At 33.3% G+C, this 19,293-nt stretch overlaps 1 protein-coding gene across 1 annotated transcript in view; it reads left to right on the top strand.

Annotated features, from left to right (window-relative positions):
- Positions 1 to 19,293, top strand: part of LOC123564619 (FMRFamide receptor-like) — a 212,921-nt gene that overhangs the window by 71,899 nt on the left and 121,729 nt on the right. Inside the window, exon 2 of the mRNA XM_053537281.1 lies at positions 12,294 to 12,350. The gene's annotated coding sequence lies outside the window, so the exon portion shown is untranslated. The remainder of the gene's footprint in view (positions 1 to 12,293; positions 12,351 to 19,293) is intronic.

Raw genomic sequence — 19,293 nt, 5'->3', positions numbered from 1 at the left:
TAGGGGGTGGCTTCTATTAAATGTCTATATTTCTCTAAAATCTCCAAATTTCACAATGAAACTTGGCAATATGTTTGGTATTACATCTTTCTTGGAAATAGATATGAAAATGGTGTGAAATTTGATAAGAAACATTTCTTATAAGAACTCAGCACAGAGTTACTGTATTCAGTTGTGTTTTCATGACGGTAGTTATACATGATTTTCGTAGAAATGATTGAGAGAAACAAGTATTAATATTTTTTACAGTTACAAAGCGACGGTGGCATTAAAGAAGGCAAGGAGTGGGTGGTTGCTATCTTAAAGGTTTTACTGAATAAAAGTGGTCACTATAGTAACTGTACTTGTTATATATAGTTAAGTTCACACTCTGTTTCTACACTGTAAGACATTAAAGTATGTCGGAGAAAGACTGACATAAAGCTTAAAGAAGTAGCAGATACAGAATAGAAAAAGCAATGACTACGGAAAGACCTTTAAAGTGTCCACCTGCTATTTTGCAGTATATTTGAATTATAAGTGCATTCTCAGAACGATTTCCATGGAATTCATGTCGGGGTGGTTCATATTTGAGGGGTTAATGGGGGTGGGGGGGGGGGGAGTGTCACGTAGGGGAGGTTCATGTGGGTGATACTAGTAGGCCACTAGGTTTTGGTTGGTCTGAAATGCTTGTACTGTTTTGCAGCATATTGTATGAAAATGCGTATCATTATTCTACTGACCGTAGACGCCATAATTGTCTAATTTATATTTTAAATAATCTTGAAAGGGTTTTACATGTAGTGCAAAGATATAAATACGAGCAATTTTAAGATTTTCAACAGTGCCTTTTAAAACTTATCAAAGCTTACCGCAACTCTATCACACACAAAGTAATGTTACTTATTCAAACCTTGATTTTCAAAGCATTATGCAATCAATTGCTGCACTTAAAAAAAGAGATAAATAAATGTATATATATATTTCCAATATATATATATATATATATATATATATATATATATATATATATATATATATATATATATATATATATATATATATCGAATAAATACGCGTCTATATATATAATTATTGCCTTTGGCTTTATTCAGGTAATCAGTGTAATTACACACTGTCGCAGCTAACATTTCCATTTTCTACTCATGTGGTTTGAATTGCATATAAGAGAAATGTCTTGTGTCACAGAAGACCTTCATTCTATGATGTTTTTGAATATAATCCATTTGCTACCATAAATAATTAAAACGAATAGTTGCTTAATTTCTCCCGGGAATTCTCAACTTAATCATTACTGCATGTAAATGAAAAAGTGGCTGCACAGCAGAATATAAGGAAACAGAAAAAAAATCATTGCTTCATTAAATATTTATGAATGTAGATAAAGATAATAATTGACTTTATTTAATGCGTCTATTTGTTTTTTGCCAAAGATATTTCACAGCGAACATTACATTGTTTAATCTATACAAGAAAAGGTAAACCTTCTCTCGGTGATTACTTGTTTGATAAAATATATTGAAGATCCCATCAAATAAAAAACGTATGGTAATCAATATGGCGTCATGCGATTCAACGATCTTTGGTAAAGTATTTTCAGCCAAGTTTTGAATTGAGAATTATTGCTTTTTGTATATAACATTGTATCGTAGATACATATTTTGTCAGAAACGATTTATGTTTCATTCTTTTGCCGAAGTATCAATGCTATTTCTAAAGTTATTAAATCTATAAACGATAAATTGCTGTATATTACCTCATTAGTACCAGAAGTTTGTTCAGCTGAGGTCAAGTTTGCTTTGACAATACGCTTAGTTTCATTGTCATAGGCAATGATCATATTACAAAGCCAAATTGAAATCAGTGCAATGTAAATTACAAAAGTTGGAAAGAAACCAATTTTCATCAGAAATTATTCCTGCTTAAAGTTTTCATGCAAACAGTGTTTCACCACCAGTCTACTTAGAACAGAAATGGAGCTATATGAAATCAGCAGCGTGCTTAAAACACGCGCAGTAATATAGTTTATTTCAAATTATTTTGGTTTAACCTAATATTTAGAAAGAAAACGGAAGACATGTCATCCTAGAAATATTCTTGCTTTAACGTCGAGCGTTAAGATGATAATGAGTATATCAAAGAAATGTTGATTAGCATAAACGTAACATATTTATCCAAAACAATCGTTGTGGAAACATATCTATAGCTTATATTCGTTTTGATTATTCTAGCCAATAATGTAACAAATGAAGATGAATAAGAAAATCTACCTGGAACGATTGTAAAATTACATTTTACAGCCTTAAATATTGTGGGTTTAAATCAAAGGCATACTGTACGACCTTTTTTTTCAAATATTTCTTTTTTATTCACATCTAGCAAATATGGATATAGTTTGAATGCTTTTTTCTTCATATTAAGAGGTTATTGTTAATTACGTATATCTCTCCTTACCACGTTTACTAAATGCGATATATAGAGGTTCCGTAATGTATGTACATTTTTCTTCTTTTTTATCTATAGTTATGTTTAATAAGGGTTTTACGTCTTTTAAAAAAATGATGTAGGTAAGATGGTTTGAAGAATTCGTAACTGTTCACTCGCGTCATCTCGACTCTATGCCGGTGTAATGAAGTATTTCGACCCCCATAGAATAATGACCCCCCCGGTCATTATTCTATAGAAAAAGTGACCCCCCGGTCATAGTATTATGACCTCCAGATCATAGTACTATGACTCCCCAACGTGAAGTAAACTGAACCTCACGGAGAATATTGACTCCCATAAAGAAACGACCAACGGTCATTTGGTCAAATTTAGTGATAACTCATTTATCTAAGGCCTAATTGCTGCATTTTATGCCCCCAATCGGGGGAGGGAGGCATATAGATTTGCCCTTGTCCGTCCGTCCTTCCGTTTGACCATTAGCCCCAGATACCATCACTTGTCACAGAAATCAGAGCATTCCGCAACGGGAAAAGGGATTCTATTTCTAGACGCTGTATCTTGGTGTATACATTTTTTCAGGAAAATAACAATTCACAATACGTTCACAAAACACACCAGTGTCAATAATCCCTGCAAACTTCGGTATGAAGTAATTCTTCAGAAGAAAACTGCACAAGAAACTGCTAGCATAGACCTTAGTATTAATAGAAGTTGCAATACTTAGCAGTGGCAGTAAAGTACGGTAGCGTCAACAATAGAAAGTAGTAGTAGTAGTAGTAGTAGTAGTGGCAGTGGTAGTGGTAGTGGCAGTGGCAGTAGCAGCAGCAGCAGCAGCAGCAGCAGCAGAGGAATAAGTGACAGCAACAACAGCAGCAGGAGAAGAAGAGGTAGATGTACAAGACGTATTAGTGGAAGCAGGTATAGTAGTATCAATAGTAACAGTTATAGTAGTAGTAGTAGAAGTAGTAGAAGAAGAAGAAGTACATGTAGTAATAGCAATAGAAGTAGCGGCACCAGTAGTAGTAGTACAATCAAAATGTTAACTATTGGCAATGGAGGGTATTAGAGTTGTAGATCTAGTAAAATTGTCCGTTAGGTTTGGTGGGGATCACTTTTTAATAGATATTATCGTCGAAAGTCGTTTTAGGAGCCGGTGTTTTACACGGAAAGAGTAACCTTTTTAAATAGAATAATGTCCGGGAATCGCTATTGTATGAGAGTTCGAATGTAGTAATTTCGGCAGTGAGTATTTTACATGGAAGGAGTCACTTTTTCTATAGAATAATAACCGGGGTCGTTATTCTATGAGATTCGAAGGGAGTCATCTTTAGGGAGTCAGTATTTTACCTGGAGGGGTCAGTTTTTCTATAAAATAATGACCGGGGAGGGGGGGGTCGTTATTCTATAGAGTTTTCAAAAGGGAGTCAGTTTTTTATAAGGGGAGTCAATATTTTACAGGAAAGGAGTCACATTTTCTATAGAATAATGACCGGGGGGTCGTTATTCTATGGGGGTCGAAATACTTCATTACACCGGATGTGGAGAGGAAATTACTGCAGCAAACGTAACTGCATCAAGGAGAACTGGAATCAAAAGCGCACCTGTTTACTAGTAGTTGTGTCTCGCATTATTGAGCTAATATTATTTGAGATGCACTGTTTTAATTGGTATCATAAACTTGTCATAAGGCACCTTTAACAATTTGTTTTTGTACTTTACTATTTAGCAACGACAGTTAGAGCTATTTTAATTACTATGGTTCAAGATGCGAATATTCTGCGAATGTAATCAATTGTACAAGGTTGAATGATGTGATTAAAAGCAAGTTTTTGACAAAACGGCTTCGTAATTATAGGATATTGAAATTGTAAATTTCATTCTGTCATTTCATTAATTTAAGCATAATTGTAATTGCAATAAAAGCACTGAATAATGCAGACTTCAGTATTTGAGAAAGGCAATGTCTGGAAAAGCAACAGCAGCAAAATCATGCATGCTTTTAGTAATTACAATAATGCATGAAATGCTCCAATTACATCATAATCTGTATTATGTTTTAGTTTGGATTTTTTTTATAAACGGTAAAAGGATCACTCATTTCATTTCGTTTTGTCATTGTTTTGTATCTGAAAAAGGATGCAAAGTACCTGTATTTACAACTATGAAAGCTTCGAAACCAGAAAATCAGTTTAACACTGTCGGAAAAGTTATGTTGTTTTCTATACAAATGTTTCTTTCAAGTTTTGATAATAACTACAATAAATAGAAATATTTGAACATAGGATTTTCATGTAAATAACCTATGGCCTGTTGAAACTAATATTCACTGACTGTCTAAATAAGTGTACTCATTTTGATATATTTTGTTTACTCCCTCTGACGATGAATGTGAAAATGCATGTTCGGTATCATACAGTTTGGTCCTTTCCATCTCTAAATGTAATAGGTAACACACATGTGAATGTGTACAAGTTAAGGTTTATTTAAAGACAAGTTATTGACTCATTGTCAGGTCCTTACTAAATCCTTATTTAATACATTTCATTCGATGGCTCGAACTATCGGTAACTCACACAAATTTTGCTGGTCCCGTCGAGTTCCAGTGAACGAAGTTCGACTGTATCAGTTTTACATTATTATAGAATTATTTGTACTATACATTGGTTGTTTGTGTTTGATAAACACATCGAATTTATAATAATTTTGTGGCGAGCCGTCTTTAAAATACACACTTATTACCCTCTTTGTGAGCAGTCATTTATTAAGATTTTACCAAAATGTATTCGTCTATATTGCCTGTTGAATGGTTATCACTTGCTCAGAGTTTTGGATTCGAAAATTTGCTTGGGATTTAGGATTCAGTCTTACAACGAAGCTCTACAGCTGGCTTTACAGAAAGTTGGTTGTAATACCGTGCCGGTGCCCTCGTGCCGGAAATAAAACCCGGAACTCTACCTGAGGTCTTCCCCAACAGTAAAAAGGTTAAATAGGTCTTATGACCTTATATCTGTGCCGTTGTGACGTAAACCTTGGCGAAGAAAACAACATTTAAGTCTTGTCATAGATATATTTAATACTTATTTTGATGATACTAAACAATATGTCAAATTTTGTTTAGTAAAATCGTAAAATGGAGACTGACTGCCTTAAGATTATAACTATGCTAAAATATATGTCGAATGTATTTTTGTAAGCCAGACGAAAAAAAAGAAGTCCATACTTTTTGTAACATAAAATCGGAGTACTTACTTTGGCCGACAACAGCAGTAAAAAGAAAACGATCATTTTTGACAAAGGAGAAAGTATTTGTAAGGTCTGTCATCAATTTATGTCATAGATTACGAGATGACATATAGCTCTTCGCATAAACTATAGATTGATTTGTTAAGGAGAATATTTCTGTAACAGAGCTATTTGTTCTGTATTGAGCCTGTTGGACTAACATATTTCAGACTGACATTTGGCCATAATTTTAACTGATGGAGTCATCAAAGATAATTATACAGATATCTTTGGGTGTATAAGCTAGAAGACAAAAACGATTTAGATTGTAGATGATGCGGGTTTTTTTTTTTTTTTTTTTTTTTTTTTGTTGTTGTTTTCTGGTATACAGTACAAATAGTTTACGGATTGCATTATGATGCTTGTAAGCGGTCGATACATTTGTTACTGCTATTGAACAAAACCGAGACTGAAAGATCTGTGGCAAACATTATCCGCACAAGGAAAACGACACATGTAGATAGCCATAAGGTAAATAAACTCCTGGGCTAAAACCGCAATAACAGTTATACCCGATTGTGACAGGATTCTTGTTTTTGCATTAGATAATCATCTTTAATTAGCATCTTTCCTCCATATATGCAGATCTGATATGATCATATTGAAATGTTATATTTTAATAATTCGTAACTGTAACCTATGCCGAAACGCATAGTATATTATGTATGGCGCCTCATACTATCAATAGTAAGAAAGAGTCCCTCTGTGCTAATTGTGATAGATTATTTCGTTTCTAGCTTTCCAGTAGCTTATTGTACAGAAAGCTATGTAAACATTATCTACCATGATACACAAAGCCTTCGGTGTTTTTCGTTGTTTTCTTTTATTATAAATCAAATCCGTAACACTGACCTGTCGAGACGACCTGGGATAGGATCAGCAGTTTATAAATGTAGCATGCGGCTCAAATCACTCTTGATGTGAGGAAAAAGTCACAAAATGAATGTCTCACTGTTTCTTTTCGCGGAATTGAACACACGGTCTTTTTGTTATTCTTTCATGCGTAATTAAAGACCATTTGCTTAATATAGATGAGGAAGGATAAAAATCCCATTGTACTGGTCGCTTTTCGTAAGCCAAACAGCTGTTTCTGGTCACCGGACTTAAATCTTTAATGAAAGGAGAAGCTGGAAGCCATAAACAGTTAAATGTCATCAGTGCTTCAGCTGCGAAACTTATACAAATGAGGAACTAGATATTCAAAAACCAAATGCACTTTTCATAATGACTTTAGTCTATTTATTAATTATCCTGCAATTCAAATTACGTAACAATATTTAATCTACTTTAAAAGTTCTAAGTACCATTAGCCATAGTTATATATTAATACATTTCGCTATCCAAGTAACATCTGCCTTTCATTCCTCCAAGTACGATTATCATCAGTGTCATTGACGCCCTCGCTGCTGCATTTTCTTTTTTTTTGTGACATTATCTTTCACTTCATCATTCCAATCTACAAAATTGCATCAATGTTGATAATTTGAGCCGCATCATGAGAAAACCAACATAGTGGCTTTGCGACCAGCATGGATCCAGACCGCGCAGTCTGGTCAGGATCCATGCTGTTCGCGTTCAGAGCCTATTGGAGTTAGAGAAACTGTTAGCGAACAGCATGGATCCTGACCAGACTGCGCGGATGCGCAGGCTGGTCTGGATCCATGCTGGTCGCAAAGCCACTATGTTGGTTTTCTCATGGCACGGCTCATTTATCTTTTACCCGCCTACACTGTACAATAAATTATGCAGAAACAAAGCTTCTTCTGGTGTTTCCAATAGTATTCGTTAGGTTTTTGCCTAGGCATTATTTATTTATTAGGGATTAATGATTTATATATTAATTATATCTTACATGATGAATCAGTAACGTTACAAAATCTAAATTTAATTAAAATTAGTGAAGCGGTATCTCGTACCGCAGAAAATGTCTATAACGATTTGCACATTGACCTGTCACGTGTCAGGTTGGTTTTTGAAGAATTCCTGTTTATGCCGAATTTTAGTCAGCCTCTTTATTCAGAAGTTGACTTTTAAATGTACACTTCTCTGTTGTTTAATCAAACTATTCTTAACGATATTTCCTGACTGAAATTTACATAATCACTTATCTGCAAAATGTGTTAAGGTATTTCTTTTAACAACTCTAACATGTACGGAGGCAAAACTTACACCAATGCAATATACAAATATTTTTAAAATGTTCCAATTTAAAGAGATAACGTACTTGAAATCAAATTAGAACCAACAGAACATCAATGTTATAGACGTTCGTTAAATTTCAGAGGCGTATTTTTTTCTACAACGTCATGTTATTTACTGCATAAATTGTTAATGAAAAACTCAAAAGTCCAGCGCTTTCTTTGTGAAACTGCGATCTCATTCTATTCAATATAATAATGGATTGCTGACAAATGCATTATCATTCCTGGATATTGCAAGAAACCTGCAGTACATAAATGTAACAGATTAAAGAAAAAATAAAAATGTTTTTCATATTTTAATTCCTTCTCAATATTTATCTACAGAGGTATGAAGTTCATCTTTCTTCTACATCTTAACAATCATTTCACCTGATACAACTACAAAGTCACCTATAAATATATCAGCACTTACCATCGTGGCATTTAAATATGTTTCTAACATTAACTGATATAATCTTGTTTGGGTGGAGACAATTTCATCTTAACTTTAGAAAATCAGGCATGTGAAAAGACTTGCAAAATTTATCTACAAATGAAAATATCAGCAGGATCGGAACGCAAATATGTAAATTAAAATTATTAGCTTAATCTTAAATATCGAAATAATATTAATTTCAAAAATTTTTGTTGGAGGAGAAACCTTGTGCTGTATTTTTAGATAGAAATTTGTTTTGCTAAATAGTTAAGTACATGCAAGGATATCTAGACTAAACGCGGCCAAGTAGACAAGTTTTCAGTTAAAGTTTATATAAACTGCAACTGCCTATATGAAATGCATATTCATGAATTTACTTCCCTGGACGCTATTCGTCTTCATTTATGATGTAGGAAGGAAAGGTGGACATTGCGCTGCCTCTGCCTCGTAGGCTTGCAATTCTGACTTTTATTTTCTAAAAACATCCCACATTTAAGTAAGATGCATATTAATATTTCTTTCCTTGTATAAATGTATAGAATAAGGCAAAAGTGTATGCTTTTAAGTTACAAAAAAATGCTTCATGCCTTTTGTGAATGATAAGAATATCCACTGGCTTCATTTTGGCCATTTGGGCACTTGCGTTCAGGCAATATGTACGTGTATACAGTAACATATACCCATACTTCCATGTGGGGTGACATATGCCCTACTATACGGGTATCAAACCGATAACCCCCAGAATTACGTGCGAGTGTTTTACGGCTGCATTATTGTGCCAGTCATGCTTTTAAAGTGATACTGACGTCCAGATATGCAATATACCCTGTGGCATAGTATGCGGAGTGTTCCACCAAAGTTTTATAATACACAAGCATGTGTCAAGACTAAATGACAATAATTAAAAGATTAAAGTTACTATCTCTTTGATGCTTGTTTTGTGGAAATTGTGCAAAAGAAGTCTGCAGGAAAAAAGTATTTTACCAAATATCAAACACAGTTCTGTAAAAAATGTTACAAGCATTATGTGGGTTGACTTAGGTGATTAAGCGTTTTAAGTGTAATTGAAATTAGATCCATTTTTCCATTGCAAACGAAACATATATCAGATGTCATTCATATAAACAATGTGCTACTGTGATTAATTAAAACGATTAGTAGCTTATTCTCTATCAGGTTTCACCTGCTTTCTTCTGGGATTTGATTTATTTTACATACAACCAGACACATTGGTTCATATAATATTTATAAATGAGCCATGCCATGGGAAAACCAACATAGTGGGTATGCGACCAGCATGGATCCAGACCAGCCTGCGCATCCGCGCAGTCTGGTCAGGATCCATGCTGTTCGCTAACAGTTTCTCCAATTCCAATAGGCTTTAAAAGCGAACAGCATGGAGCCTGACCAGACTGCGCGGATGCGCAGGCTGGTCTGGATCCATGCTGGTCGCACACCCACTGTGTTGGTTTTCTCATGGCACGGCTCAAATGTAGATACTGCTTCATATCTTTACGTTTTCCTAGAGACATTGCTAAGTGAACGGTGTATTGTCTAATTAAAGCAAAAATGATGTCGTCCATTTGTCAGTGATATTAATGAATGCACTGAGCTAAACTGCGAAATAAAAGAATATTGAGGCAAGATAATATTAATAATTGTTTGCTTTAAATATTTCTTGTAAAATTCCATGTCGTTGGCTATTTCATAACACTTATAAACGACATCTAGAATATTTACTTTGTAAAGTAAAAATATTCCGACACTGTCATACGGAAGATACTAAAATTAAATATGTATGTTATCTATTTAGGGCAAATGTGTGCTATCTTTGGTATCAATACGTTGATTGGTATTTCGAAATATTTTCGCAAATATGTTTAGGCCATTAAAAAGTGCTTGTTCAACATTAAAACAATACTTATATTTGTCACTTAAATGTATGACCTTTGTTTAGTGGGTGTCATGTTAGTTTTGTAGAAACATTTATTTTTCGTTATCTATGATGTTGTTTATATAAACATGTCAACTCTGAGACTCGGAGAAATCAATTTCAAACCGGATTTACATTCGTCTGCTGGCATGCTTTTATGTAATAATGTTGAATCAGAAAGTAATATTTCATAACCTTCAGACATATGCGTCATTTAATTGTCAGTGTTACAGGCTCATATATATTACCTTCTTGATTATTTCACATATTTCTCCATTGATTATGCAATATTATTTTTATAATGGACAAATTAACAAACAAATGTGCTTGAATTTAAATCTTATTCCAATAGCAATATCATCATGTATGAGCAGTCATATTGATTTGAGACTTCAAACAGAATAAACGTTCATTGGTGTTATTATATAATAAACAATTTGTCAACTATGACATTGATTGTCATTGCTTCTAAATTGTTTCTGTACGCAATATTAGTAATGGCATGTATTCAATCAACATGAAATACCCTAATGGAATCTCTTGCTTTATTGCCTATCAATCATATAGCCATTTGGGCCAGATAGATTTCAGTGCTAATGTCAGAACATTCTGTCGTGTCTCTTTTCAAAATATCACGTATCTCTCTTCAGAAATTTTGATTAACTTCGGCTTTCTTTAAATATCTGTTTGGGTTTAAACATTTAAATATTCATATACTCTGATTCCTGAGCTCACACGTTATTGGTTGTGATGTGTATTAAAATGGTAAGGGTAGACTTCCCGGAAGCACAGAGCACCCCAAACACAGACAGAGGGCTATGCAATAAAACAACATTTTTCATCAGCATTTTATACATATATCGTAATTCTCTGATATAACTAAAAAATTTGAAATAGAACAATTAAATGTGAACAGTTCTGGACAATTTTCTTTCACTTTATTTCCCTCCAATATCAATAATTCTTATATTGTCATGATAACGGTCATTCATATTTCTGGCGGTTTGTAGATATACAAATATTGGTCTTTCCAGCTCTCTAATATCTGACAGCATAAACGTAACAGAGAGTGTGAGAGAGAGTTAAAAATGAACGAGATGCTTGAAGCAAAGTTTTCCAGTCGATTGTTCGTTTGATCTGAGTCTATTTGTTAAGTGCGTTTCTGTTGAATTTCACTGTCGATAATTACTGCTTTATTCAGATGTATATAACTTGGTTAGTGCAAATGAAAAAATAAATGGCAAATAATGTATTTTCTGCCATGAAGAATACAAATTTCGTTTTGACAAGTGACATAAATGTAGCCACCGAATTGGATATTATTTTCTTTAATCAAGTTTGAAATAAATGTTTGCTGATACCAAATGTTGGAGACAAATACCTTAAGATATGGACTACCATATTATGGTTTGCATCGATATTTTTTTTTCATAGATTTTTAATTTTTCAAATGTGTATACGACAGCTATGCTATAGATTGCATCAATATCTTGTTCTCATGATTTCATTATTTTTTATTTTCTTTAAATATATTAACGATGAAATGTTGAAAGAATCTGTCTCAAAAAAAAAACGAATACTTCAAATTAAGAGAATTATCATATATAAATAGCGCATGGATTCATCCCTTTGAACTCCGACAGACGTCCGAAATATTTGCATTTTACAATTGCCTTTTCTGAGGATACGGCATACCCCTGAGTGTTATTTTTCATGTTAAGGTATTCCGTTAAGTGTTGTGTTGCTGCTACTGACAAAAAGGTAGAAATATCAGAATGAAAAATTAAGGAGCAAAGTACCAAAGTGGTACTGCTTTGTTTAGTTTTTCATACGGTGAAATTAAATTGTCACATTTTCCAAGTTACAAATCGAAAGACAGATCTTGATTTTCCGCAGATTTCTTTTGTAGCGTGACTTAATGGAAAAAGTCTATGATAAATGACAAAGATGCATTAATTTTGAAAGAAAAAATACACTCAAGAAAATCATAATTTTATTTTCTTTTCTGTTGCAGAGGTGTTAGAGCTTCACGTCACCAATGAGTTCATAGAAGTGGAAATACCATCGACAGGTAATCTACAATTTTAAAATGGTAGTTAAGATTGCTTTATAGAATAAGCGAATTTGAAATTTGAGTTTGTTACTATTGTGTCACATTGAATAATAGCGCACGAGACTCCCGTTTTAAATGTACATGAGTTGTTTTCATTTGATTAAAAGAAACGGGGTTGAAATGTTTCTTTTAATATGAGCTTGTATCGCTGTAAATTGAAAAGAAGATTCTAACAAGTGTTCTGGAAAAATTATGGGAATAGATTGTCAGTTATTTGTATGAAATGTTGTTGTTTCTAAGGTTGTATGAGATCTATGAAAAACTAAGAGTGTATAACGTTCAGCAGAAAGAAATTAAATGCAAATGATGGTTATTTTACCGAGTGTGATTTCACTAGAAAATAATCTATTCTATGCAAGGTATTCTGACCATGTAATATATGATGCTAAAGTCTATTAATCAGCGGAAATAAAAGTCACAAATGGCGTATTTCTGTTGCTTAAACACTGTACGCATACTTGTATTATAAAAAATAACAATGTTATAATAATAATATGAATACAGTCTAAAATTCGTACTTCAGTCTAGAGTGTGCTTTATATGTAACTGTGTGACTGGTTATTGCGTTAGGGCAAACAGGCTGCACAGTCATGAAAATGTTTGCATATCTTGTTACTAGTGGGTAATGATTGTGGATATATATTTTTGTAGATCAAAGCTTGAACGAAAACTTATCAATTGGTCTAAAAACAAGACAATAGATAGAAATAGTTTTATTCCACCAGAGTTTATATTAAATTATTGCGTCTACCGACCAGGAATGCAATTTGTATAACATTTCACGGAACCTCATACTAAATGAAATCGGAGACGGAAATTTTGTAATTTGAATAACTTCGTTTTTGACAATAATTGTTTCATATAGAATTGAGGCATTACTTCAGATAATAAATACTTTCAAACTGTTTCAGAGCATATCACATATTTCGTGTATTTAAATGTGTTTAAATCATTGACTACATGTGAATGGCATTATGTCCAGCATACATAATTCACAGTTATGGCATCAAATTTACCAGATTAACTGTTTAGAGTTATAAAGTATTTTACATACTTTAATTTAGCTGCATATGTCAAAAACGATATAAGTCCAAGGCAACATTGTTGTATGTTTAAAATAATATGGTATAATAACAGGAAAGATTATGCATATGACATTACTGAATATGAAACACTGTTGCAGATATGATTGTTTTGATATGCATGAATTTAGTAGTTGTTTTTTGTGTATGTTACATTAGATTGTGTATGAGCGTATAAATTTACAACAGTTTTTTAGTGATGCGAGCTTTAACATTCTGTATTCTTACTTTAATTATTTACTGTGATCTTCATGTGTATGAATTATAACAGTGGGTCCTTACAATCATAAAATGTATTTTCGTATACATATCCATTGTCATGTAATCTTGCATTTTCTACAACATAATTGTGTTAACTGATAAAAGTTACATAAAATAACGCTTAAAAACCAGAAGAAGATTATATATAACACTGAATATACCAAAGACAAGTTGTAAGACCGTACAGATGAAAAAATAGTCGTACCCCAGTATTCATAAATTATGTATAACATACCAAATATTTGGAATATTCAGGCCATTTATCCAAACATAAATCAAAGTACAGATGCATATGCAATATTAATTCGACTAAATTTTACAGACTGTTGCGGAGAGTTCAAAAGTCACTGACTTGTTTTGCATGTGAAGACATGATAACATTTTCCCTTGGGTCTGATAGATAGGGAAATCTTATATCTTCTGAAACATCCTGCAAAACAACAAACATACCGGTATGGGGCATTCATAGAATTGAGTTGCAGTTGAACAAAAATATAAATGCTGTGTTAGACGTGGAACAATAAATAGAAAACATATTTGAAAACCAGCCATTATCTGCGATTCATATCAAATCTTTTACTTACAGTTCATAACAACAATATCACCCATAAATCTATTGGCCAGTTTTATCTTGACATTTCAGACGAAGATCAAATAGTAAAAGGTATGTTCTACTAACGCGTGAAACTTAAATCTGCTACAGTACATGTAACGGTACCGGTTACCTGCAGAAAGTAAACAGAAATGTAGAAGTAGACATCGAGGAAAACACATAGAAACAAAGGAAAATGGAGGACTTTTCCATGTGTGAAAAATCTGAATGAGACAAGAAGGAATGAAAATGTGACACATACGATCTGCGCTACTGCATACCCATTTCATTGATGTAATGTAGATAAATTCTGCGTTTATCTTCGATAAATTTATCCCAATTTATTCTTGTTTCCCTTTGTTCAATCAGTGTCATTGCCAAGGAAAATAACGTATCGGGACACAATTTAGATGATATGGTCACTTCTCGGAGGAATACCCCACCAACTTTCCGTAAGCCCCGCAAAGGTATAATTTAATAACCTAGGCGAGATATCGAATCAAAATCGATGAGGTCAAAGTCAGCGACCTAAACATTTTTATTTGGCACAAGTACCATAGGGGACATTGTATGGTATGGAAACCGCTCTTTCGAACGGAAATAATGGTCCACTTCTTGCAATGGGGCTAAATCTAATATTGTATTCTAAATGATATTTAGTGATTCCGTACTAATAGAGTTTTAACTAGAATGTGACAGCTTGCAAATTGTTGAAATACTGATGTTTTTATCTTTGCTTTATTGGTAATTTCCTAACCATTTTGAAAGTATAACTATCGTCTAGTATCGTAAACTTGATTTGTTTTAGGGGAATACGCAATTTGTTTACATAAAAAAAAAAACAAGTTTTACTTTTGAAGTTTCATACGGCATAAATTGTTATGCCAAATATCTACAAAGAACAAACTATTTTATTCTACAAGCAATGATAGATAGTTTGAAATATCCTGTAGATAAATCGCACTATGCATTAAAACGACATAAACTTAAATGAGTTTTCGTCTGTAACACCGTACCCAACATTAATGACATCCCACACAATGATTAAAAGTGAATAACAATTTATTGTACAATTTTCAATTGCGATTATTTCAAAGATAAACGGCAATAAATTACTTCTTAAAATAGTTACAGTGCTTTGTAACACTTTTCTCGTGAATGCCTGAAAAAAAAACTAGTACGATGTGAATACTGTACGGACCTGTGAACATTGCTAGCTCTCTTCAACTGTATTTCAAAGTACACACTGTATTATTCGACAGTCCAAAATCTAATATATTATCTTCGTCGATTGGTAAGTTATTGAAATATATCGATATTTTTTGTATAAGTCATGATAAACAAGATTCCCGAAAAGTGCATTGTTGACGTTTGTACATTTATATTGATATGATAATAGAAACAAATATCCAACAAAAACAGGAACATCTACAAAAAAGAAATGTTTTGATAGTGTTACAAAATTTACACCTGAAAGCTCTGGTCTTACTCAGACTGTACATTTTGTATTTCTTTCAAGTAGCTGTTAGACTATGTTTTTGTACTTTCTCGGAGAGGTTGATTGTACTTATCATTTGCAATATTTAGGCCCGATTAAGTGAGAACATATGCAAAAGAGAGAATACAAAATAGAGAGAATACAAACTAGAGAAAATCTGCGAAAGAGGGAACACAAAAAAGAGAAACATTATAGTTTAAATAGCCCAAAATATTACAGCATCTGAATGTCTGACGGCACAAAACACAGAAACATGTAGTCATCTGTCATAAAACAAAACCGTCTGAAACCTAAAAGCATTCTAAACTAACTTAAAACTAGCTATCTGCTGTACCCTTAATTCAACAATACCTAACGTCACACTGAATATCGCTAAAATAAGAACCCCCTTAATTATGTTTTTATTATATTATTTACGCATACAGTCTTTTAAATAATCAAGCAAATGAAGACTATTGAGTTTTTGTTTTCTCTGGTAGAAACATAAAACACTACAGATAGAGCTAAATACTTTAAGGTATTCCTTCAAAGTTTTCCGCTGTTTGTTTTCTTTTTATAATGTACCAAGAATGATCAAGATATTTGATTTTAAATATTTTACTTCTGTCTTGAAATGTCTGAAAGAAGGTTTATCACTATGAATTAAAACTTGTTTTTATTGGGTTTAACGTTGCGCCCACAATCAGGTCATATGACGACATTCTAGCTTTGATTGTGGAGGAAGACCCCAGGTGCCCCTCTGTGCATTATTTCATAACGGGTGGGCACATGGGTAGAACCACCGACCTTTCGTAAGCCAGCTGGAATACACAGAATGCATTGTACTAGGGCAGACGCCATTGCACAGCGAAACGTGGTAATTCAAGATGATGTAGTACCAGTTTCAGGGTTGTTCTGTTGTATCGGATAGCTATCTTGACCCAGAAAAGCCGACATGTATTGATAGGACAACAATTAATAATAATCATTTAGGTGCAGACTCATAATATTTGATCTGACTTATGGCTCTTGACCGCTACATGACGTTATTAAAGAGCTTAGGTTAATTAAAATCATGATGTATTGAAAGACAATTTATTAAAAATATGTCAATAGTAATAGATGAGTTATGTCTATGGCCGCTTTATCATAACTCTTGTCCACTTGACAACTACTGAAAATTGTAGCTTCAAGATCACTTTGAGCAGTCTCCAGAAGGTCTAATTCAGTCATTAAAGTGATACATTTATAATTATGCTACTAATTGCTGCTGGGTTAATTCAAATTCTAATTCATGCGGAGGCACGCTCGCATGTCCCCCTGACGTAGTATTGAATTAGTTGTTCTGAGTATGAAGTGCCAAGTAAACGGAAAAACAGCAGAAAAAGGAAAGAGTATATTATTAAGATCATTTGCAATCGTGTTTTGACTGTCAGATGGAATATAACTAACATTCTACGCTACCTATGGCTTATTATCAGTTCAAAGATTGCTGCAAGGTGAAAAACTACGGCTGACCTTTAATTGTGTATGAAACTCTAGAGGGATACACAAACAGTTTTGATGTCATATTTGCGACGGTGACATTGTGTCGACAGATACTTTTAAACAGATTCTTATCAGGGAGATGCAGTGCACTGATAAGAAAGTCATAGAAACATTATTATGCCACGCTTTGAGTAGTGTAAACATTTTGCTTAATTGGTATTTAGTTGTGTATGTATTCTAATGGAGATTTAATTGGCAAAATTGCAATTTGGCGAGATAGTGGAAAATATAATCATATTACTAGCTTCGTAACATTCCTTATGTTTTTTGTACATTTATAAGCCGTCCGTTGCCTCTAGTAAATTTTGTTTGTTTACAGGACAAAATAATTTGTTTATATACTTAACAAGTTTAACTTCTGAAATTTTATAGTTTCATGTGGCATTTTTGTGCCAAATATCTGCAGGGAGCAGACAGTTCCATTAAGTTAACTACAACAAATGAATCATCTGTAAATCCTACTGTGCATCTAAACGCTATAAATGTAAATGAGATGCAGAATGTGATTTTTTCATTGCATGCTTTAAATAAGGCATTAATGATTATCCTGCAACATAGGTTATTAGCAATTTACAAAATAACATCCAGTTTTGATAGGTGATGAAGTAAATGAACGACAGTATTTTCAAAGGTAGACCTGGTAACCCCTAAACAGATGTACATTTGTGTGCACATGTCTGTTCCTTTTTACTCAATGCTTATCAGGGCTATAAAAGTCTCCTAATCTGCAGCACAGCTATTTTCTAAATTTCTCAATACACTTTACATTATACGGAAGTCAAATATTTCTGGAATAAGTTAGAGATATACCAATCATTTGTTTTTATAAGTAATATCAACATAATTATTGAAATATTCATTACGTTACGGATGTTTGTATATTAATATGATATAAGATAAATAAACAAAACGTCGAAACAAGAACTGCTTTCTTGATTTGGCTTAAAGTTTTGTATATTCAAATCTATAAGTAGCTCACAGAGTAGTAGCAGACTCGTTTTGATTGAGTCTGTGCATCAGAGGCAATTATAATAGAAACTTATAAGCATAAATTTAAAAGCCAGTGTAGCTCAACTGTGAATGTGTGTTATTACAGTTTTTTGAGTCGTAAACTTTAATTGGATATAAATATTCTTATCTCTTGCTTACCTAGCGGGGAAGGTGTACATTTGTCCGACAACGTGCCAGGGATAGATATTCCTGTATCTCTTCTGGAAAAAAACTTGTCTTGAATAGCGCGCACTAAAGTGACGTCACTTGATACTAGCACTGCAATGACGTCAAAATCTATACACATGATGCCAGGAAAACCCCAACTATATGTGTAACTTCGCAAGAAAAATGATCTTAAATGTCTGCTTGTGAGAGACAGTTGTTTGCACTTCCACATTGTCCCTCAGGTAGGGAAAACCCTGTCACACAGAGGCATGCAAGTAAGATCCTTATGATATCATAATATGCAAGCACATATAATTTATTGATTACATGTGATATTTCTTATTTAAACACATATCTATGCACAAACCATTTTTATAGATTATTTGTCGTAAAACGTGTTGAATGAAATTAGTTTATTTCATACGATATTCATGTTTGAAATTACTTATATTGCATATAGAAAACATCACAAGAAACAACCAAGAAAAGCCGACAGGTATCGTTAAAACGATGATTAATAAGCATTCGGGCTATATTGGCGGATGCAAACTAATTATTTTGCACAATCTCATGGCCCTTGACCGATACATGACCGTTATTAGAGAACTTATGCTAATTAAAAATGCCATATATTGAATGGCAAGATGATAATAAGACATCAATAGTAATAAATGAATTATGGGTTATGACCGTTGATGCATAACGTTTGCCTGATTCCAATTAGCTGTTACTTAAAATAGGTGCCGTACAGAATACTTGAGCAAGAGCACACTGTCAACATTT

The sequence above is a fragment of the Mercenaria mercenaria genome, chromosome 2 (assembly GCF_021730395.1).
Source record: "Mercenaria mercenaria strain notata chromosome 2, MADL_Memer_1, whole genome shotgun sequence".
NCBI classification, from domain to species: Eukaryota; Metazoa; Mollusca; class Bivalvia; order Venerida; family Veneridae; genus Mercenaria; species Mercenaria mercenaria.
The sequence above is the reverse complement of the archived record's forward strand: the minus strand, read 5'-3'. Positions and strand labels throughout refer to the sequence as shown.